At 41.9% G+C, this 23,583-nt stretch overlaps 1 protein-coding gene and 1 pseudogene across 2 annotated transcripts in view; one reads left to right on the top strand and one right to left on the bottom strand.

Annotated features, from left to right (window-relative positions):
* The window catches only part of FARP1 (FERM, ARH/RhoGEF and pleckstrin domain protein 1), a 276,447-nt gene that overhangs the window by 16,415 nt on the left and 236,449 nt on the right, over nucleotides 1–23,583 (top strand). The window lies entirely within an intron of this gene.
* LOC311619631 (large ribosomal subunit protein eL43-like) lies at nucleotides 3,013–3,385 on the bottom strand (annotated as a pseudogene). Its single transcript has one exon. The product of its transcript is annotated as a large ribosomal subunit protein eL43-like (transcript).

Raw genomic sequence — 23,583 nt, 5'->3', positions numbered from 1 at the left:
ATAATACAGTGCTAATGCAGTAATTGTTATATATGTTATTATCACCGAGTAAAGTGTTCACTGCTCCCCCCGCCCACCCCCCCAAAAAAACCCCAAAACAAACAAACAAAAAACAAAATACACACAAACACACACACACAGACTTTGTTTTTTCCTGGAGATAATTCATTTCTTAAAATGTTACTTGATTTTTGCCGAAACCAGTTTGGCTCAGTGGTAGAGTGTCGGTCTGCGGACTGAAAGGTCCTGGGTTCGATTCCGGTCAAGGGCATGTACATTGGTTTGGGGCACATCCCCGGTAGGGGGTGTGCAGGAGGCAGCTGGTCGATGTTTCTCTCTCATCGACGTTTCTAGCTCTCTATCTCTCTCCCTTCCTCTTAGGATTGCTTGATAACTTTACTACATGTGGAATTAAAAGGAAATTAATATCTTTGAAATTTTGAAGACATTACTCCATTGTCGTCTAGCATCCTTTGTATTTGATTTATTTTCTCTCTCCTCTCTGAAACATTTTTGAATCTTCACTTAATTTCTCATAATTTGAAGTTTCACAGTTTTTGGTATATATCTCAGTGGGCCCTTTTAAATTACTTATGCTGGGCATTTGCTTTTCTTTTAAAACTGTAGACCCTTGTTTATCACTCTGGGACACTCTTTTTAAAAAAAATATTTTTTTATTGGTTTCAGAGAGGAAGGGAGAGGGAGAGAGAGATAGAAACATCAATGATGAGAGAGAATCATTGATTGGCTGCTTCATGCACGACCCTAAGGGGGATTGAGCCCGAAACCCAGGCATGTGTCCTTGACCGGAATCAAACCTGGGATCCTTCAGTCTCATAGGCTGATGCTGTATTCACTGAGCCAAACTGGCTGGGGCTCTGGGACATTTCTTGAGGGGGAAAAAAATCTTTCTGTAATTCCTCTTATTTGATTATTTGACTTTTTATAAGATGTCCTACTTAACTTTTAACATTTCCATTTATTTATTTTTTGCCCAACTTCCTACGAAATGTCCTCAAATTAGCCAACTAGAGAAACACAAATTTCAATTATCTGTATGTTAATTTCTAAGAGCTCTTGCCCTTTTTTCATAGCATCTCTCCCTATATTTTGAGACATGGTATTCTCTCTGGGGATATTATTTCTAGATTAAAAGAATTTATCCCCCTCTGCTTCCTGCAATGTCTGCCTGCTTTCGAAGGCTTTCCCCCTCTGTGTTTTGGCTCCAGTTTTCATTTTGTTGATTTTCCTTAAATGTTTGCTTATTCGTGGCTGTTTATTAAGAGCAAATATTAAGAGTAAGGAACAAAAAAATACGATATGTGGACAGGGCTTGTCAACTGTTGCTTTGTCTTTAAAGTGATGAAGCAGCAATCGGTCTTTTTGTTGGAAGAAATTCTCCAATGTCAATATGTGTGCATTCAGATTCTCCAGAGAATAATTCCACCAGCCTTGCCTGGGATAAGCTGAGGATTCTGGAAGCGGGATGTAGGAAGGGGACTTGGGTCTCATGGGATCTCTTCCTTAACTCCCACCACCTCTCGCAGCATTTTCAGGCCTGAATCACATCACTCTTTTTCATTGTGCCTGGTGTTACTGTGAGTTTCTGATCTCCCCGGCTTAACTTCTCTGCTTTTTTGTTTGTTTGTTTGTGGTTTGTTTTTGGAGTGATTAGATGCAGGGGATTCTGGAAAGGGAGGAACTAAAGTGACTCCAGAGTTTTGGCTTGAGTGTCTGGGAAGGTGAGAAAGTCATTTATTAATCTGTGTAGGAAGCTAGAGGGATTTGTTTTGAGAACAAGATATGAGTTGAACCCAGGATACTTCTTGAAGGAGACGAGATGTGAGAAAGCACTCCATAAACAGCAAAAGGAAATTATATAAAAAGGCACGAAGGCAGAAAGAAGGCCTTCGACAAATTTGTCTGCTTGCAGAGGAGCAAAAAGAGAGAAGGAATCTATTGAAATGGAGAAAAGTTGAGGACAATCTCAAAGGAAAGACACATATATATTTGAATTGTGCCTCGGAAGAGATGATACTGCAGACCACTGCTTACAGGTTAGGTTAAAGATGGTATCAGGATGGAGCATGTGGGCAGACAGGAGGGAGGCCCCTTGATCTAAGTTGACACCCTATAGAGATCCAATTGTGACAAAAATAAGTATGACAAAATTTGCTCTTGGATATTCAGTTCTATTCCTCAACTTCTTTGGATAATACACCTCTGCATTGGCAATTGGGGCAGATGGGGAGGGGAGCAGGACCCCCAGGTCCATCCCTTTGTATCTGATTTGCATCCTCTGTTCCACCCCACTCCTCACCCTTCCCTTCAGCAGGAGCCTCCCAGGGACACAGGTGGGAACTGGCCTATTTGTTGGAACCACTTTGAACATCCTTCAGGATATAAATCACCACTTCCTTCTCTCTGCTTCTCATCATCCCAGGAGTCAGTGAAATGTCTTGTCTGCTCTTGTCTCTGCTGCTATACTGCATATTGTTTTGTTCCTTTCAAAAGTTAGGTTTCCTGTCACTTTGGTAGGATTTTGGGAGGGAGAAGTGATGCAGGCAGGCATGTGACTTACCTGCCATGGTCAACTGAAAGTTCACTTTTTTTTTTTTTTTTGCCAGTAAAAAGGTACAGTAGAAGATGATAAAATTACGCACCAAGCAGTAATAGTAGAAGCAACAATAAGGCTAGACCTTAAATTGTTAAAAAGTTACTGAAAATTTTTATTTTCTAAGGGCGCAGATTCAGTCCAGTATTTATGGATCAGTTGAAGAGATCACATATGATTTGTTACATGATAGGTTTGCTGTTAAGCACACCTGTACCTCTTCCTGTATCTGCACACTCACTCATTCACATTTTTCCATCTTGTCTTTCTCACTGTCACACAGAAAATTATATACAGTTTGTCTGAGAGGTTTGTTCTGTGTTTTTTTTTTTTTGTTTGTTTGTTTTTTGTTTTTTTTTTGTTTTTTAATATAAATTAACCCACTTATTATAGGCTTGCTATGTTTCAAACTGTGGAGCTTCTTTCGGTCTTCTGACGGCTGACTTCACTGTGACGGCAGAAGTGGGGTTGTAGGTCCGGCACCACCAGTGACTGTTTCCATGCAGGAACCACAGTGCCCGATCCCCACGGCTCGCCTCTTTTTGGTTTTGCCCCAGAAGAAGCAAATGCGCTTGGCGTGCTGGCTGATTCCAATTCTCTTCTCCATTTTCCTGAGGGAGGCACCGTAACGGGTCCCGTACTTACCGACAATTCCCACCTTCTTGGTGTGTTTAGCCATGTCACTGTGAACTAGGTTGGATGCCGAGAGCTGTTTTTTTTCTTTTTAATACATCTCTTGACCACAGATTTTCCACTCTCTGGATGCTTGTCAACCTCACTTCCGTTTAGCAGTTCCTGCTGGATGGAACAAAGGGAAGATGTCTCTGACAACTTGGAATTTGGAAATCCTGCTGTGCTTCCTCTGCTCGAGCTGTTCTGCGGGGCGGGGTGGGAACAAGTCTGGGAATTCTAGTTGTGATTAGCCACAGGAGGAATTAGATTAGTTCTGAGGAGGAATCCAGCAGACACCAGGCTATAGGTTTAATTTTGGCTGCTTAGGGAGTGCTTGGGGGCCACGGGGAGGAAGTGATGGGAAGCAGGGGGATACTGGCGAATCAGCAAGGCTCTAAAAATAGGGTGTCATGGGGGTTGGTACAGGAGATGGGACTGGTCTCAGGCTACTTTACCAGTGTCACTAAGTGCTTCTGTGACCCCCTCGGAATTTCCCCATGACCTCCCCTCCCCGGGGATTGTAGTCAGAAGAATGAGAACCACAGGGCTGCCTCTAGCAAAGCACCCTTCAAACACCAACAGTACTAAGAGCTTCTTAAAGTTCAGCATAAAGCAGCAGAGAAAAACTACCTGTAACCTGCCTACTTCCTGCTTATTTAAAGGCCTTGGGCTAGTGTGATAGTTTCCATGTTTACTTTTTTGGAAGTGGAGGAACTGGAGAGAGAAGGATGTGAGCTCATAATCAGCTTTTCAACACAGTGCTGACCTTGGCGGTTTTTTTTTGATTCGGTACTTTGCCAGGCCCTTGACATTCATTTAAAGAAAAAAAAAGAAAAAGAAAAAGATTTCTTCTTGAACATCTGTGCAAAATCAGATAGGGTGGAGGGTTTAGAGCCCGGTGAAAATATGGGATAATTTAGCACGTTTCTGAAAGCCAGAGTGAGGGAACGCAGATTCACTCCATTGGATTTATTATCACAGCGGCACCACCGACAGCCTCCCAATAGCGAAGGCAGGCCGGCAAACCGTGCCAAAAAGATGCGTTCGTTGTGCTGCATAATCACACTGTGAAAAAGTGCAGTAGGTTAGTGGGGAAATCTGCATTCTGGTTGCTTCATAGATAAAAGCAGTTAAGGATGCCTGCTATTCTGACGCGTTAGCTCTAATGTGGGATGTGCATGTAAAAAAAATAAAACACAACACAACAAAAAAAACAAAACCCAATTCACTCAATCAGCTCCTTCAACATTGCATTGCAGTGTAGTCTCCTGCCTTGCGCTAAGCCGGGAAATCTCAGGCCTAAATAGGTAATTTGTTCTTGCTTTCTGCCCTTGCAAAAGCAGGAGAGGGATTTTTATGGGCAGTTGGCATGAGTAAATAGTCAATGGCAAATTGTTCCATGGTTTGCTTAAATTTCAGGTGGTACTTATGAAAGTTCCTCAGAGGAGGAGTTTTGTGTATTTCAGGATATCAATCATCCTGGGTAAAATTTCTTCACATTTTGATTTTCATGTATTCGAGGTTTTTTTTTTTCTCTCAGCTTGGAGTCTTTGGATTCTTGAGGGTTTGCAACAGGGGAATGCAGGCCTGTGAGGGACTTGCAGGATTTCTGAAAGCCTATACAAGAGTCTCAGTCACGGATTGCTCATGGGAGGGGGCGGGGAATCAATAAGTTCCCTCAAATCAAGGAAAACTTTCAAGTGTTTGGCTTGGCCAGATTTTGTCACCTGGGTGTGATCATGCTGATCAGAGGACTTATTGACCAGTCACTACCTGTGCCTTCAGCGAACAAAAGGAGAGTTAGTTGTTTCATTAAAAAAAAAAAGTATTTTATTGATTTTTTTTTTTTTTTTACAGAGAGAAAGGGAGAGGGATAGAGAGTTAGAAACATCGATGAGGGAGAAATATCGATCAGCTGCCTCTTGCACACCCCCTCCTGGGGATGCACCCACACAACCAAGGTACATGAATCTGGGACCCTTGAGTCCTCAGGCCAACGCTCTATCCACTGAGCCAAACCAGTCAGGGCAGTTGTTTCATTTTTAAAAAATATATTTTTAATTGATTTCAGAGAAGAGGGATAGAAACATCAATGATGAGAGAGAATCATTGATTGGCTGCCTCTTCCACGCCCCCTACTGGGGATTGAGCCCAAAACCAGGGCATGTGCCTTGACGGGTAATTGAACCATGATGGAGGACTCAAACCATGATGTCCTGGTTCATAGGTCGATGTTCAACCACTGAGCCACACCGGTTGGGCTAGTTGTTCAGTGTTAACTGCAGCCTGGCAGATGGGCTCTTTGACCAAGGATGGCGGGGAGAGGGGGGGTGTGTGATGTGGTGAGAGACGAGTGAAATGGACCCCGATTCAGAGGGAATAAAGGGGCGGTGACCACAGTCCCCAGAATGCATTGTTCACTTTCCCCCAGTTTGCTGTGACAGACTTCACTCGAAGGAGAGTGTTCTCATCCCTCTTCACAATTGTTTAAGCAGAAGCCAGGGATCTGCCACCGCTGTGATCTCGGTGTGGTGATGGGAAGGACTCAGCTGCGAGTGGTGTATGGATCCCACCAGAGTCCTGGCTTTCTTCTTTCCAAATCCAGAATGTGTGTCTCAGGTAGTACAAGTACACAGTGAAAACTGACAGGAAATTGACCACAATGTTAACTTGTTGACCAACTAACTGTGCACTGTTAGGCCAGGTTACCCTACGGCTACAATGCTTTGCAGGGATTGCCCTTCTGCTTTAACTTTGCAAAGAATCAGTGAGACTTACTCTGTTATTTATTTTTTAATATATTATTGATTTTTTTTACAGAGAGGAAGGAAGAGGGATAGAGAGTTAGAAACATCAATGAGAGAGAATCATTGATCAGCTACCTCCTGCACACTCCCTACTGGGGATGTGCCTGCAACCAAGGTACATGCCCTTGACCGGAATCGAACCTGGGACCTTTCAGTCCGCAGGCCGATGCTCTATCCACTGAGCCAAACCGGTTTTGGCTACTCTGTTATTTTAAAGTGGGACAACCTGCGTATTGTTTTTGTGTGTATCTGGGATGTTTTCAGGGCTGATGTCTTGGAGCACCTGCTGGAGCTCCTGAGCTGTAGCTGCGTCTCCCGGGGCCTGGGGAGTTCGGAGGCACACCTGAGTGTGGTGACAGAAACTCCAGCCAGAGTTGCAAAGAAAGCCCTGGGGCCGAAGCTTAGAACTCCTTATCGCACTGCCCGAGAGTTTCATATTTCTTCTTTTGTGCAGATTCCAAATGTTTTTGGAAGGCTTGAGAAGCGAATAAAACAACCCTTTGACAGGACTGACAGGAACGGCGGGGGGTGGGGAGCAGTGACTCACTGCATAGGAGCAGCACAGTGTTAGCTTTGGCCAGGACCGTTCTTAGAGAAAGTCTGTGGAGTGACTCACTGCCTGGGACACTTGAACTCCCTGCCTGTCTCCTACCCCACCGCCACTTTCCCTCGAATAATAAGAGCCGACACTTTGAGAGCACATACCTACCGTATAGATGTCACACATGGTTCTCAGCACTTTATATAGATACAGGGTGGGGCAAAAGTAGGTTCAAAAATAGTAATACATAAATAAGCTCTGTGCTTTACATACTCACAATGGTAATTCTACTTTGGGCCACCCTGGTCTTGTTTTCTCAAAACAACACTGAGAGGAAGGTGCTATTACATACGAGGAAACTGAGGCACAGAGAGGTCAAGCAACATGTGGATAGTCACAAATCTGGTAATCAGTAGAGCCATGGTTTGACCCCAGCCTGGTTGCTGTGCCTTCAGCCACCACCATGCCCCTGACCAAAACCTGGACTGATGGGCATGGGTGGGAATGGAGATGAGCAAAACTAGTAAAATTCATTTTTTTTAAGGTAGTAATGATAAGATTTTCTTTGTTGTTGTTAAAAAGTAATTTATTTGGGGGGGGGGGGAAATGATACACTCTTTTTTGAAAAGTTTAAATTGATTTTTAGAGAAAGAGGATTGGAGTGGGACACAAAGAGAGAGAAACATTGATGTGAGAGGTAAACATCCATTGGTTGCCCCTTGCATGCTCCTAATGGGGATCAAGCTCGCAACCCAGGCATGTGCCCTGACCTGGAATCCAACCGTGACCTCCTAGTTCATGGGTCGACACTCAACCAGTAGGCCATCCCAGTGGAGCAATACATTCTTATTACATAAAAAAAAAAAGAAGAAATTAAAACACCATTTAGAAATACAATTGACTCTTCAACTACACAGGGGTTGGGGGTGCCAACCCCCTGCACAGTTAAAAATCCGCATAGAGCTTTTGACTCCTCAGAAATTCTAATGCTAACGTTTTGTGAATTCCATCTAGAGTTTGCTATAGGTCAAGTCAGAAGGATGGATGGAATCTTACCATACATGTTATTTTACCTAAGGGTATAAAATAAAATTGACTTTAATTAAAGCAAAGGAAAAGAAATTGAAGTGAGATGGAAAGAATTGCTGACTTCTTTGCCAGAAGGGAGATTGAAGATATCTTTTAGTAGCTTAATTTATAAGAAAATAGAAAAAAGGTTGTGATTGGAATAATTTCTCATAAACTACTTGTTTCAAATGGAGGCATACTGGCTCATATAAAAGACGAAAAAAAATTAGCACGGATCTTATATATCATTTCTTTTCCCGCCAGTTCCCAATTTTCATCAATTATGAATTTTACAATGGAGAGGATTATAGCATTTCTATTCTATTCTAATATCATAATTTCCATAGCTCTCTTACTAGTCTTTTTTTTTTTTTTTTTTTTTTTTTTTTAATGGATTTAGTACTTTTTATCATGGTTTTGCCATTTCTGACTTTCTAAAATTTTGATTCATTCTAGTTTGGCTGGATTTCATCGTCAGATTTAAGTCCTGTGGGTACTGTGTTTCCTGACTGCTTCGGAATGGCTGTTTCTTGCCTTTGTAGCTAAAGGGCCGTTTGGCTGAGTAGCAAGTCTTGGAGTTTATTTTTTCGTCTCCTTGGATTTTCAGACATTTCTCTCCATTCTTTGTTAGCGTTGGGTATTTCTGGAGGAGAAGGCTGAAATCAGGGTAATGCTTCTCTCTCTCACACATAACCGGCTGTTTTCATGGGATGTGCCTATAGGATTCTTTCATTCTTTTGGAATTTGAGCTTTTTCAGGCTGTCTGGGCATGGGTGGGTTTATGTCAGTAGATTCAAGGCTGCCTTTGCATCAGAAAGTTTTCCTCTATTAGCTCTTTTAATATTTTTTGCACATATGAAGTGTTCACTTTTCAAGAACTACCATTGCTGTGTTATATCTCCTTCGTCTTCCGAATCTAGTATCTGTTCTTGTGATCATTTATGTATCTTTGTTTCTGCCCATTTAATTTTGAGTGATTTCCTTAGGTTTGTTTGTGTGTTCAAGTGCTTACTCTATATTTTATTGTTATAGATGTATTACTTCTATTCTGTAATTTTATAGTCCATTTCTTTAGCCCTTTTAGTCCATTTAAAATCTCTTATATGAATACCTAGGAATAAACTTAACTAAGGAGGTAAAAGACTTGTACTCAGAAAACTACAGGACATGAAAAAATAGAGAAGACATAAACAGATGGAAGAACACATCATGTTCATGGATTAGTAGAATCAACATCATTAAAATGTCTATACTAACCAAAGCAATCTATATATTCAATGCACTCCCCATTAAAATACCAACGACATATTTCACAGACCTAGAGTGAACTCTCCAAAAATTCATCTGGAATAAAAAAAGACCCTGAATAGCTGCAGCAATCCTGAGAAAGAAGAACAAAGTAGGAGGGATCTTCATACCAGATATAAAGCTGTATTACAAAGCCACTGTTCTCAAAACAGCCTGGTACTGGCATAAGAACAGACATGTAGATCAATGGGATAGAATAGAGAACCCAGATATCAATCCAAACCACTATGCTCAATTAATATTTGACAAAGGAGGCATGAACATACAATGGAGTCAAGACAGTATCTTCAATAAATGGTGTTGGGAAAATTGGACAGATACATGCAAAAAAAGAAACAAGATCACCAACTTACAACATACACAGAAATAAACTCAGAATGGATAAAGGACTTAAATGAAAGATGGGAAATTATAAAAATATTAGAGGAATGCACAGGCAGCAAAATCTCAGACATATGCCGAAGCAATATCTTCACTGATACAACTTTTAGGGCAATGGAAACTAAAGAGAAAATAAATGGGACTACATCAAAATAAAAAGCTTTTGTACATCAAAAGAAACCATCAACAAAACAACAAGAAAGCCCACTGCATGGGAGAACATATTTGCCAAAGTTACCACTGATAAGGGTTTAATCTCCAACATTTACAGGTAACTCATACAACTTAACAAAAGGAAGATAAACAACCCAATTAAAAAAATGGGCATTGGACCAAAATACTTTTTGAAAGAGGACATAAGGAAGGCCAAGAGACATATAAAAACATGCTCAAAGTCACTAATCATCTGAGAGATGCAAAATCAAAACAATAATGCAGTACCATCTAACACCTGTCAGAATGGCTATCATCAACAAATCAACAAATGACAAGTGCTGGGGAGGATTTGGAGAAAAAGGAACCCTCGTGAACTGCTGGTGGGAATGCAGACTGGTGTAGCCACTGTGGAGAACAGTATGGAGTTTCCTCAAAAAACTAAAAATGGAACTCTCATTTGACCCATTGATCCCACTTCTAGGAATATATCCCATGAACTAGAAACACCAATCAGAATGTTATATGCACCCCTATGTTCATAGCAGCACAATTCACCATAGCTAAGATTTGGAAGCAGCCTAAGTGCCCATCAGCAGATGAGTGGATTAGAAAACGGTACATCTATACAATGGAATACTACGCTGCTATAAAAAAGAAGGAATTTTTTTTTTTTTATTGTTTGGAGCATTACAAATAGTAATACATATGTCTCCTTTTTCCCCCCCTTCACCTCCCCCCAGCCTCCCCTACACCCCACATATGCCTTCACACCCCCCTCCCCCCGTATCTTGTATCCATTGGTTATGTTTATATGCATGCATACAAGTCCTCACTGGGGATTGAGACCACAACCCTGGCATATGTGTCCTGACCTGGAATCAAACTGTGACCTTCTGGTTCATAGGTCATTGTTCAACCACTGAGCCACTCTGGCTGGGCATTTAGGTGCAACTTTATAGTTTTAAATAATGTACTTAATAACTGGCTGGTAGAAATGTCCGAAAAGTTGCTCTTATGAGCTGATATAAACTGGCTCTAGCTTACCTCTGGAAAGAATGCTCCCTCTTTTTTTTTTATAGGTTTGCTGACTGAAAAGTTTTATTTTCACAAAGGCAGTTTCCCTCTCCTTGTTTTCTTTCTTCAGACGGAAATACACAGACATACATACATATACACAAAGGCTAGAAGCAAACTCTTACTTGTCATATGTAAGAAGGTATTAATCCAAGATATAGCACATTGTCTTAAAAGATCTTACGAAGACCAAATTACTTTGGATACTTTTCTTTGTCTTCTCTGATAATAAAGGTAAAGTCAGAATGTATCTTGATACTTGAGTGTTTCGGATTTTTCCCCATTCAAATTCCCTTGGTATCATTGAATGGCACAAGCTTGGAAAGAACTCTCATCAAGTAAGTAAAGAAAGCATTCAGGCATTAGGGTTAACTACATTGGTCCAGATGCCGTTGGCTCTGGAACTTTATTCTGGGGTGCCTTGCTTTTCTGTTTAAGGTCCCACGTGATCAGAATACCCCTAGAAGCCTTAGGCCAAGTGATCAAGTACTCTGCTCCTTGTTACATAATTCCTTGGCATTTGGAATGGATGGACACCATTCCTAAAAAGTGGCATGTATTCCTTAACCCTTAAGATAGAGGACAATACATTTTCCTTTCATTGGGACTTTGGTAGAACACCATATATTGGTGGTATTTACATTTCAATGTTAAAATAATCTTAGTGACTCAAAACAATTTCTTCCCCAACCAATGACTTAACATAATACAGGGTATCCCAGCTTGCAAATGAAGGTTGGGTTTTGCTTTGTTCTTTATGTCTAATTTTATGTATTATGATCTGACTATATATACTAAATACATAAAACTTCTGTTACTAGTAAATTTTTGAATTCCAGCAGAATTGGTATGATTATATATTTGAAAGTATAATATAAGAAAAAGCATGTTCCTTATTTGCCAATTCTTGCTGTCTAGAGACTGTTTCTGCTCTTATTTATTCTTCTGGGTAGGTTGGTACTTCTGTCACAAATGGCTTGTATGAGTGGACACTGGAATGTTGGTGCCTTCTGGAATTTGGCTGCTCACCTGTGTGAGCCTCAGACACTCCCTCTGGGAAGCAGAGCCAGTGGCACCATTTTTAGGCTGTGGGAGGATGAAGGAGACCTCACCAGGGGAGGGCCAGAGCAGGACCAGGCCTTTAACCAAGAGCTACCCGTGTTTCCCCGAAAATAAGACATCCTCCGAAAATAAGACCTACTTACAGGTTTCCTTCTGAGTGAAATATAAGGCATACCCCGAAAATAAGGTCCCCAGGCTCTGTCTCAGAATGAAAATTAATTTACCATAAACTTTGTGAAACCTAAACTGCAAGAAGTTGTGACTTGGGTAAGAATTCATGGGAGAAAATCACTGACAGTTGCATTGCAAATGCACTGAGAGCAGGCTACCTTGACAAGAAGTACTCATTTAAAGACAGTGCTACATGAGAGATTTGGTCCACTGATTCTGAAAGAAATGGAGTCACAAGAAATTCACCAGGAAGTTCAGGAATTGGATTGTTATGATGATGTTCCAGAAGATGATGACATGATTGTCATGGAATAAATGAGTAAATTCTTGATACTGTAGGATTCACAGTTTGTCTGGTTTGTGTTGACAACTACCGTACTACCGTACCGTATACAGTTAATAAATTTCCTTTTTTTTCATTTAAAAATAAATATGTACCGTATTCTTCTTCATGGAAAAATAAGCCATCCCCTGAAAATAAGACCTAGTGCATCTTTGGGAGCAAAAATTAATATAAGACACTGTCTTATTTTCGGGGAAACAGGGTATTTTAGGGTTCCATTTTCCCTTCTTGGTCTAATTTTTAACAGATTCTCCGAGTAAAACTTTGTGCCTACCTACTCCATGTGGTGGTTGTGTAGAATTTTGAACAGTAAATGAAAGAAAGCAAATAAGTGCTTGATGGACGGCACCTGTTATTAGGTGAAAGCGCTCTGTAAGAAGATGAAATGATTTGAAATAGAAGTCCTGCGCTTTGATGTCTCATTTCACACCTCGACTTGTCCTTTGAGTGGGAGAGCGATCTGGAACTAACTCCTCAGCCCCTTTGCTGTCAGCGTTTCTCTTTCATGGCCTGTGGCTGTGGATCAGATCTGTATCTGGATTTGTGTTTGGCCGCTTAAAGCCAGCGGTGTATTCCATGGGAACTGAGTGTTTGCTTTCGGAGAGGAAGACTTATCTTCACTTCCCCCTCGGGCTTTTTTTAATCTGCTGGTAGTGTCTACTGTGTGTGACTCAGTCCCCCAGGCAGCTCTGCAGCTTTAACTGTAATCATTTAAGAGCAACACTTTTGCCTGTGTGTTGGGAATCTTTAGTTCTAAGAACCCAGACTTCAGTAAGGGCTTCCAGAGCCTTGTCCAGGACCTCACTGATAGCACAAGCAAGAAGGGCACGGGATCAAAGGGCCCTTCTCTTATGAGAGAGCAGGGCGGGGCGAGGATAAAACTCCCTACTCCACTGTGGGGCAGGGCGGAGTTATCCTCCATTAACTGGACCCTAGCCCAATCAGGGTTGGCCAAAGCAGTGACATCACCACCGGAGTAAAAACCCAGGACTTGGCGAAATTCGCTCTCTTCCGCCATGCTGTTGGCGTGAGTGGGAGGAGCCCATGCCAGCATGGAAAAGGCTCTTTTGTTTATTGCATCGGACTCGGCTTCCTGGTGGTCCTTGGGGATCACGAAGTCTGGGCGTAACACTTAGTGTTCCGTGAACTGCATGCATAGACATTGGTGAAAAATCCTTGCTTGTAGAGAGAGAGGAAGGTTTTAAGACATTCACACCATTCTCTTTATAGGTCTAGTAATAATTTGATAAGCATTTTGATCATTTGATGGACTTTTCCCTTTGGTGTCCTTAGTAGCTTACATGGCTGATTATCCCAGTAGCTTGATTGGCATCTCTGGGCCAGAAAAGGTGAGAGGTTGGTGGAGACTGTAATTGCATCTAACATGTCTGAATTATAAGATTACTGGAATGTAAGAGAGGGTGACAATTACAGAGATTTCCGAAAGGGTCAGGAGGGCCCCGGGCATGATGGTGAAGACCAGCCTGTCTGTCTGCAGTCTGGCCTCACATCTTTCACATTACTAGTTGGGGACTGTGGGAAAGTTGACTTATTCTCTTCTGCCTCTGTTTCCTCATCTGTAAAAAGAGTCAATAATAGTATCTACCAAATAATGGTTGTGAGATTTAAATAAGCTAGTATTTATAAAGTGTTACATAACTGTTGATTAAGGTTCAATGATAATAGCATATGTTTCCACGTTCTGTGAATGAGAAGCCTAAAATCCAGGAAAGATTAAGTTAATATTATAATACCTTCAAAATTGCATAAAATTAGGAATAGAATCTGGTGGACAATTGGTAGTGTCTAAATATTTTTTTCTTCCCTTTCATCAATTCATGGCAAAGATGTGCTATTCATAACTGTTAATTTTAAAAAATATATATTTTATTGATTTTACACAGAGAGGAATTGAGAGGGACAGAGAGTTAGAAACGTCGATGAGAGAGAAACATCGACCAGCTGCCTCTTGCACACCCCCCACTGGGGATGTGCCCGCAACCAAGGTACATGCCCTTGACCGGAATCGAACCCGGGACCTCTCAGTCCGCAGGCCAACGCTCTATCCACTGAGCCAAACCAGTCCCGGCCATAACTGTTAATTTTTTATTGGACAACATTGTTTAATTAAATGCCTTATTAATTAACCAGGCTGACATTTAAAGTTCTCATTTTTTTTTTTTTCACAAGGGGGTTTCATTTTCTTTTTAATGTACTTTTCTTTCCTTGATATTTCACTGTTTAAATTAATAAAATGAATTCTAGGGGAAGTATTCCAGGATTCGATACCCTTTACACACCTGTTGTATTTTATTGTATCATTCGATCTATGATAGTACTGCTTAACTTATTTCTCAAATAACATTGAGACTGTGAGAAAATTTAATGGTCTGTTCTTTGATGGTTTTAAGTTGCCTTCCTCCTCACACCCTGAAGGGAAGCCCTGTCATGTGTGATCCATTGGATTTGGTAAGCTTTAGGAAACGCTTTCTTTCTCCTTAAAGTTGTGTGACGCAGGGCCATTCCTCACTCCGGGAGAGATGTCAGTAGGATGTGGTACAGGTGGCAGGGCATGTTCGGCATTTCTGTCTTCAGCATCATTTCCAGAGCATTTGAAACCTCAGCAGAGAATGGCAGGCTGTGGGATAACTTTTTACTAAAACCTTATTGAATAATGAGGCCGTCGAATAGCCTGACTTATTTTGGAAACAAACTTAACAATGCTTTGTAGTTTGTTGAAGAAAATACCTAATACCTTTTACATTTTAGAAGCTCTTAAGTCCTGTCATTTTCTCATGAAGGAAAGGAGAGTTATCTCCTAGGTACGGAGATAAGCTAAATTACCTGCCAAGATATGGGCTTGACAGGACTGGAAATTGACCACACGGTGTCTGCTCAGGAAGCCCAAGGACTTGCCTCTTCTTTCTAACCTCAAGCCGAGCGATTACCTTACATCTACCCTCTCCCATTTCTGTAACTGAAAAGCATCTCAGAGTACCCCCAAATGGAAGCAGCCACGACGTGCTTCACTAGGTGAATGGATACACAAACTGGTCCATCCAGATATTATTCGGTGATAAAAAGAAATGTACTATCTAGCCATGAAAAAACATGGAGAAACCGTAAATACATGTTGCTTAGTGAACGAAGCCAATCTGAAAAGGCTATATACTGTGATTTCAACTGTATGAGTTTTTGGAAAAGGCAAAACTTACAGACAGTGAAAAGATTAGTGGTTGTTGGGGCAGGGGAGCAGGATGAGTGATGAGGAACAGGAGATTTTTAGGGCAGTGAAATTACCCTGTATGATATTATAATGATGGATGCTTGACATTTTGCATTTGTCAAAACCCACAGAACTATAGCACAAAGAGGGAATCTTAATGCAAACTATGGAACTGAGTTAATAACAATGTCACTATTGGCCCATCCGTTGTAACAAGTGCAAGGTGTTGATAGGAAAACTGTGCGTGGGGATAAAGAAGGTATTTCGGAACTCTGTGTATTTTCGTGGAAACAAAACTGCTCCGAAAACCACAGAATTAAAAAATTTTAGTGTAGAAGAATATATTTTCTATCTGCATTACTAATAATCAGTCTGGCTTCTGCCTCCATTTCTCAGCTGACACTGTTCATACCAGTGATTCCCCCATCAGACTTGATCTAATGAATGAACTTTTCTTAATCCTCATTCTTCCTCTTGAAGCCTCCATAGTGCTCAGCATTTGGTTCGAGCTCTGGTTCCCAATGCTCTTGCCTTCTTGGCTTTATGCAGTGATTTTAGAGAAGATGGTCAGGCGCAGTCTTTTATACCCATGGAATTCATCCTTCAGGGAGAGGCTGTCATAGGTATTCTCCCGAAGTCCCTCCAATCCCGAGGCTCTGTGATTACTTCATTGATTCTACTTCCTCTTCCAAATCATGAATGTTGGCATGCATTCCTGAATCTCAGGTTCCTATGCTCAGCTTATCAATACCACACTTTGCTGAAAGTAAATACTTGAGAGGAGGTAGCCAGGCTGAGGAAACGGAGGTAATGATTTTTAGAACATCACACCCTGCAGTGACCTTCAGCCAGCCACCACGTGGACCTCCCGGCACTTCCTTGTTCTTGCGTCTAAGTTCTGGGTTTGCCCATAATTCCATCTTCTTTTCCCATTTCTAATTCATCATCTATTTGTAAAGATTCTCAATGTCCAAGTATTCCCAAAGTATGCCTCCTTTCCATCTGTTCTCATTATCCCCACCGTCCTTTCTTGCACGGTGTATGACAGATTTTCCTAGTTGACTGACCTGTATCTTAACCTAGCCAACACATCACTGTCAATTTTTTTTCCCTTAAAACTGCATAGTTTCACTTTGTCTTAAAAGTCCCAATGGCTCATTTTACTCCATCTAATGAGCTTCCTACACTTGACCTGTTATTTCAGGCAGACTAAAAGCTGCCTCTCAACCGCCTTTCTCCTATTCTTTTCACTGATTTCTTACTTCTGGTGGTCTGTATCAATCATTTCATTTTTCTAGGGACTGAGAGGAAAGAATGAAGAAATAATCTATGTAGCTTCCACCGTTTGGTTCAACCCTCACCCGAGGATATGTTTTGTTTTTTTTAAATTGATTTTTAGAGCGAGAGGAAGGAGGGGTTGGGGGGGGGGGGAGAATTATCAATTTGAGAGAGAGATATAGATCGGTTGCCTCCCATATGTACCCCAACCAGGGATTGAACCCACAACCATAGTGTAAGGACATGCTGCAAAGTTCCAGCCGTGCTTCAGCCAGCCAGGGCTAGGCACTCCCTTATTTAATGCAAAAAGGAACTCCTCCAAGAATGTGTCTTATCCATACTGTTTCACTTGCCCTCAGGTGAAAACAGCCTTTTCCCAAGGTGACTTCCCTCTTCTCCTTGAGGTGGCATGCTCTGCTTCTGTAGCTCTTAAAGTTCACTTACCACACCTGTTGTCAGAGTAAACAAGTTGCCTTCAGCGATTATCTCTGAGCGCCTGTCCTCTCACCTGATACGGTGTACACCCCATAGCGACAAACCACTTGGTGCCGTATTTCTGCTTGGGGTCCCCTGTAGTGCTAAGTGTAGCTGCTGAAACATAATAGATTCTCCTGAAGGCTTGCTAATGCTGATCCCAGTTATTGTGACACTTGAATGATAGTGCACTTTAAGCAGCCTGTTATTTTCAGACGTTGAGCAAGCAAATCCAATAATATACTGCACCTGGTTATGGGCTAAACAAGAATTAGGTGCTCTCCACAGATATTTGGGAAGGCTGATCAGTGTCAAGGGAAGACAGAGAGGTCTTGAGTGAGAGGATGGAAATGACGTGGGTTAAGTAGAGTGAGCTTGGCTGCAGCCTAAGAAATGCAGAGGGTGAGTGCTGGTGGAGGTGGGCAAAGGGGGGCGGGAAATGGGGACATCTGTAACAGTGTCAACAATAAATTAAAATTTAGTTACTTGTTTCTTAAAAGAAAGAAAGAATGCGGGCCCGTTTACACTGCAGGGGCATTGGAACAGGGTGATTGGGAGAGGCTGCGAGCTGGTTTCTTGTCTTCAAGAGACCACCTATCTCCTTACATTTTTATTTTTTTTAAAGACATACTATATATGTATTTTATTTTTATTTTTTCTATAGAGAGGAAGGGTAAGGGATAGAGAGTTAGAAATATGGATGAGAGAGAAACATTGATCAGTTGCCTCCTGCATGCCACCTACTAGGGAGCCCGCAACCCAGGCATGTGGCCTGACCAGGAATAGAACCATCATTTCCTGGTTTATAGGGAGGTGCTTAACCATGGAGCTACACCGGCCAAGACTCTCCTTACATTTTGTTTATTATCCTGGCCTTTCACTTAAAGATGGGATTTTGTACTCTCAGAATTATCAAGAAATTGACATCATTAAAACTGGAGATTTCTTTCTGGTTTCCTGGTATTTTATTTTTTTCTAAAGGAGCCTTCTCTTCCCACATCATTTACTTCCACCTCCATTCTTCATGTTTTAGTCTTCGCCTGTCTACTTAATGGAGGAAACATGCTCTACTAAATCAGTGAAAATGTTGTCCATACTTGTTCATATTTATTTGTTTGCAGCGATTTGTTAGATTATCGGTTAAAATTTGATTGGAAAGGAACGCCACTCTTTCTTGCTGGGAGCTTTTGAAACAAGCAGGTACTCGGCGTTTGGTGCGAGTGTGAAACGTGGAGCAGAGAGGTGTCCTTGGCGAAGTTACCTAGCCAGGTAAATGCGTGGTCTGTGCTAAGGAGTTCTCCTTAGGAACCTCTGTGCAGCCTGCATCAGAACCTCCTGGGAGGCTTGTTGCCACCCAGGGTTGGCCCACCCCCAGCCTTTCCGATGCAGCGGGCCTGTGCTGAGGTGAAGAATTTGCATTTCTAACTAGCTCCCAGGTGGGGCTGATGCTGCTGGCTGAGTTGCAGCCACATTTGAAGAAGCCCTGTAGCAGATGGTCGGCTTTCTCTCCATGTTCTAGGCCAGGGTTGTGACGGGTAGATCGGACACAGGACTTGCTGAAGTTCTCACCGTCTCCTGGTCCGAGCCCAGGGCAGTCTCTTGCACTAAAACAAGACATCCCAGGTAATGCAGCCGGTCTCCTTCCTGACCCTCTGGACTTAGTATCTAGTTGACAGTGCAGGAGAGGAGGAGGACGGCCTGGAGAGGAAGTGGTAAATATACAAGCAAAACTCCAGGGAGAGCCAAGGGAGGTGTTGGGGTTTTTTGCCCCGGAAAGAAAGAGTCCACCAGGAAAGGCTTTCTGCAGGAGGTGTCGGTACAAGACAGTATTTTAGGAGGGGAAAAAAAACAAAAACAGCAGCACAGCCTCAGGAAAATGCAGGTGTGCTGAACAGAGTCCAGCTGGATTGGGAAACAGTTTATTTACAAGGAGAGAAATCAGGGCCCATTATTGAATTGCCGGTCTGGGAATGTTCACACTTAACCCGGTATTGATTAGACTCAAGTTTTTGAATAGAAAAAGGGACCTGGTTAAAAGTAGACTTTTGACATGACCTCTGTGAAAAGAGAAAATCTCTCCTCTGCTCTGAGTTTTCCAGAGATCTGTCAGGGGCATTTAGGATGGCCTATGTAACTTAATTTCATTTTTCTAGGGATTGTGAGGGAAGAATGAAGAAATCTATGTAGCTTCCACCGTTTAGGTCTCCCCCTCCCCCCTTTTTACTTTGCGTGTGAAATGGGGCCCTTACTTACAGACAGTATCCTGGTCTCCTTCTCCCAAGTGATCAAACAGACCGAACAGCCTCTGGCCTGTTTGAAGTGTCTGGTTGATGTAAAACAGCTGATCTGCAGTTGTTTCTTTCGCTCACAGACTTTTTTGAAATAAGCAGATCCATCCGCACAGATAGTTGCTTTTGAACTTTCTCAAAACCCCTTATCTGAAGTCCCTGTGAAAAGCCAAACTTGGCTGGCCGTGCTCTTGAGATGGTGCCTGGCTGGCAGCCTTTCTGGGGTATCTCCTCCCTGTCTCCTCCCTCCCGTCCCCAGGGGTCACCTCCCGGTCTGTGGCTCCCCGGGGGCAGGAGCACAAGGTGGCTTTGTCACCAGGCAGTGCCCGGCTCCTAAGGTAAGAGGCAAAGGAATGGAGCTGGTGGGGGTCGCACGCCTTTCGCCTTTGCCTTCCTGGATGTCTGACGTAGCTGATTTTTGTCCCCACAGAATGGCAAATGCAGGCTCCTTCATGCTCAACGTGGTGGCTCTAGAACCCAGCCCTGTAGTGCCTTACAAGCTACCTACCTCGTGGGCTGCTTCTCCTGTGAATAAACACTTTCTATGGCTTTTTCTTGGCCTAGTATTTCTAAGTATATTTAGAACTGGTGGGGAAACTGCCATCAAAGTTCCTCTTGGTTATTAGCCTGTTTTGACCATTCATCTCATTAGATTGCATGCTCAGAATGGGGCTGGGGTCGCTGTAGTCGAGTCATCCTATATAATAAAAGGGTGATATGCAAATTGACCATCACTCCCACACAAGATCGCTGCCCCCATTTGGTCAAAGAGGGCCGCCCTCATATGGACACAAGATGGCTAGCAGGGGAGGGCAGTTGGAGGTGACCAGGCCTGCAGGGGAGGGCATTTAGGAGCAATTGGGCTGGCAGGGGAGCAGTTAAGCATTGATCAGGCTAGCAGGGGAATGGTTAGGGTGATCAGGCTGGCAGGCAGAAGCAGTTAGGGGCAATCAGGCAGGCAGGCAGGCAGGCAGGAGAGAGGTTGGGAGCCACTGGGATCGGGCCTAAACGGGCAGTCAGATATCTCTCGAGGGGTCCCACATTGGAGATGGTACAGGCTGGGCCGAGGGACACACTCTACCCCCCTGCATGGGCCTCTAGTTCATTTTATAAAATGGTTTATTTCTAAATAGGTAATAGATATATATGGTACAAAAATTTATAAGGTCCAAAAAAAGTGTACAGTAACAAGCAAGTCTTAAGTCCCTCTCACTCCTGTCCTTCACATGGCTGGTTACCTCAGCGGAGTGAGCTCTCCTGCCAATTCCTTCTTGGTCCTTCCACAGAGGTTGTGTGTTCACAAGAATACCCGGGTGTTCCATTTACGTATCATAATGACCCGTTTTACATGCACAATTTAAAGGTTTTCAGTACATTCATGTAGTTGTATGACCATCTAGTTTCATCACAGTCCAGTTGCTCAACATTTCCATCACCCTTCAAAAGATCTCCATCCCTCTGGCCCTTTGCTGTCAGTCCCAGCTCCAGTCTCTCACCCTAGGTAACCATTTTCTGTCTCCACAGATTTTACTTTTCTGGATATTTCATGTAAATAGAGTCAAATGCAATGTAGTCTTTTGCATCTGGCTTCTTTCACTTAGCAAAATGTTTTTGATGTTCGTCTGTGTTGTAGCATGTATCAGCACTTCATTTATTTGTTGATGAATCATAAATAGTTCCTTGTATGGATATACCGTATTTTGTTTTTCCATTCACCAGTGGATGAACTTTAGGGTTATTTTTACTTGCTGGCAGTTTTTAGCTATGATCATCAGCATCCACCCAACTCTTTGTGTGGATATAGTTTTTAATCCTTTTTGGGGAAATACAATATATAGAAGAGGAGTTTCTGAGTCAATAGGAAAACCCAATGTCTGGGTTATATGCTAAATTTGTGATTAAATTTTAAAGAAACTACCAATATGTTCACTGAAATGTCTGCACCATTTTATGTTGCTGCCAGCCTCCAAAGGTGTATGAGAATTTCAGGTTTTTTTTCACATTCCCCACATAGTTGTTACTGTTCATGTTAGTTAGTATGAAATCCTATCACATTGTGGATGTAATTAATATTTCTTAGTGACTAACGATGTTGAACATCTTTTCATGTGCTTATTATCCATTTGTATATCTTTGGAGATTTAAACTCTTTTTAAAAAAATATATTTTATTGATTTTTTACAGAGAGGAAGAGAGAGGGATAGAGAGTTAGAAACATCAATGAGAGAGAATCATTGATCAGCTGCCTCTTGCACACCCCCTACTGGGGATGTGCCTGTACCAAGGTACATGCCCTTGCCCGGAATTGAACCCGGGACCTTTCAATCCACAGGCTGACGCTCTATCCACTGAGCCAAGCCGGTCTCGGCTAAACTCTTTTTTTATTATCAATTTTAAAACATGTGCTAACAGTTAGCTGTCTCTTACCAACTCTACTCCGTCCCCTGGCAATTTTTGTTCTGCTATTGCTATATTGTCAGCTGTTACAATTTTCTGCAGCTATTACAATTATTTTAGTCTTCCTCTTACTGTATAAACATAAAGTTTACCAATAATCATTTTTCAATGTTTCACCACTAATTTTCACTTCTTGTTTTGCTGAATTTTATTCTTTGGTTAGACTTGGATAAAATTTTCCCGAGTTTTTGGGTATTTAAAATATTTGGCTATTATATTTGAATAAAAATTGGACCAGGTTTAAAGTTTTGATTTCTTTTTTATTTCTTTGAGGACATTTTGGACATTTAAGCATTGAATGTTGCTGTGAATAATTTTAAATATTTGTCCCCTCATATATTTTTGAACTTTTTACTTAAATGCCTAAATAATTCCTTTTCTTCTTCTTTAAAAAAATCCATGCTTATTGATTTTTAGAGTGGGGAATGGCGAGGGAGAGGGAGAGAGAGAAACACTGTGTGAGAAACATCAGTTGGTAGCATTCCACATCCACTCTGGCTTGGGATTGAACTCACAACCTTGGTATGTGCCCTGACTAGGAATTGGACCCACAGTCTTTTGGTTTATGGGATGACTCTTCAACCAACCAACCAACTGAGCTGCAGCAACCAAGGCTGATTCCTTCTTAATTTTTGAAGATCAGTGGTGACACAGGAAATGTCTTGGTGTTCATCATTTTGTATTAGTTATTTCTGGGATATGGTATGTTCACTTATTATGGAGAATCATCTTTTATTTCTAAAATTATTAAACTATTATACCTTGAAATATTTTTCTTGCTCCATTTAAAATTTTCTCCTTATATGGACACCAATTGAGAGTCTGTTGGATTTCCTCTGTTTGTCTCTCCACATCAATCCTTTTTTCGTTTCAATATTTTTCAGTTTTCCCCCTCAAAACCCTCATGTTTTCACCAGTGCATATTTTTTTTTGTTTGTTTGTTTGGCTAACTTCCATTTTGGTGATTGTCTTAGTCTGATTGGATTGATGTAATAAAGTACCATAAACTAGAGAAATTATAAACAAAAGACATTTTTCTCTCAGTTTTGGAGGCTGAGAAATCTGAGGTCAAGGGCCAGTGGCTTCGTTGTCTCATGAAGTCCCTTTTCTGGTTCAAAGATGGCTTTTTACTGTGTCCTCACGTAGTGGAAGAGACAAGAGAGCTCTCTGGAGCTTTTTTTTTGACACTAATCCCATTTGCTGGCTCCTATTTCTCCTGTCCACTAGATCTACAATAGGTGGCCTTTCCTTCTCCTCATAAATCCTTCCACATTTCAGCAGTTACCTCTCTGCGGAAGGACAATAGCACATGTAATTTTCCTAGATGGTCAGATTTCAAAGAACATGGGTCCAGACTCCCACTTGTTTTCTAAAGTAAAATGTGTTTTGTTTGAGTCACTCGGGGGTCTTAGTGTCACTCAGGGGGCTTAGTTCTGGCTGCTATCAGACTGTCTCAGACAGAAATGTATGTCTCACAGTTCTGGAGGCTGGGAGGCCTGAGATGAAGGTGCTGGAGAGTTGGTGTCCGGTAAGAACCCGCCCTGTGTGCACACATGGTACAAGGGACAAGAGCGGTCTTGGGAGGCTCTCTTCTAAGGCACTAATCCCATTCACGAGGGCTCCATCTTCATGAACTATTCACCTCCCAACGGCTCCACCTCCT

Source organism: Pipistrellus hanaki, assembly GCF_964339955.1.
Source record: "Pipistrellus hanaki genome assembly, chromosome: 3".
Lineage (NCBI taxonomy): Eukaryota > Metazoa > Chordata > Mammalia > Chiroptera > Vespertilionidae > Pipistrellus > Pipistrellus hanaki.
Note: the sequence above shows the minus strand (reverse complement) of the source record. Positions and strands in the feature narration are given on the sequence as shown.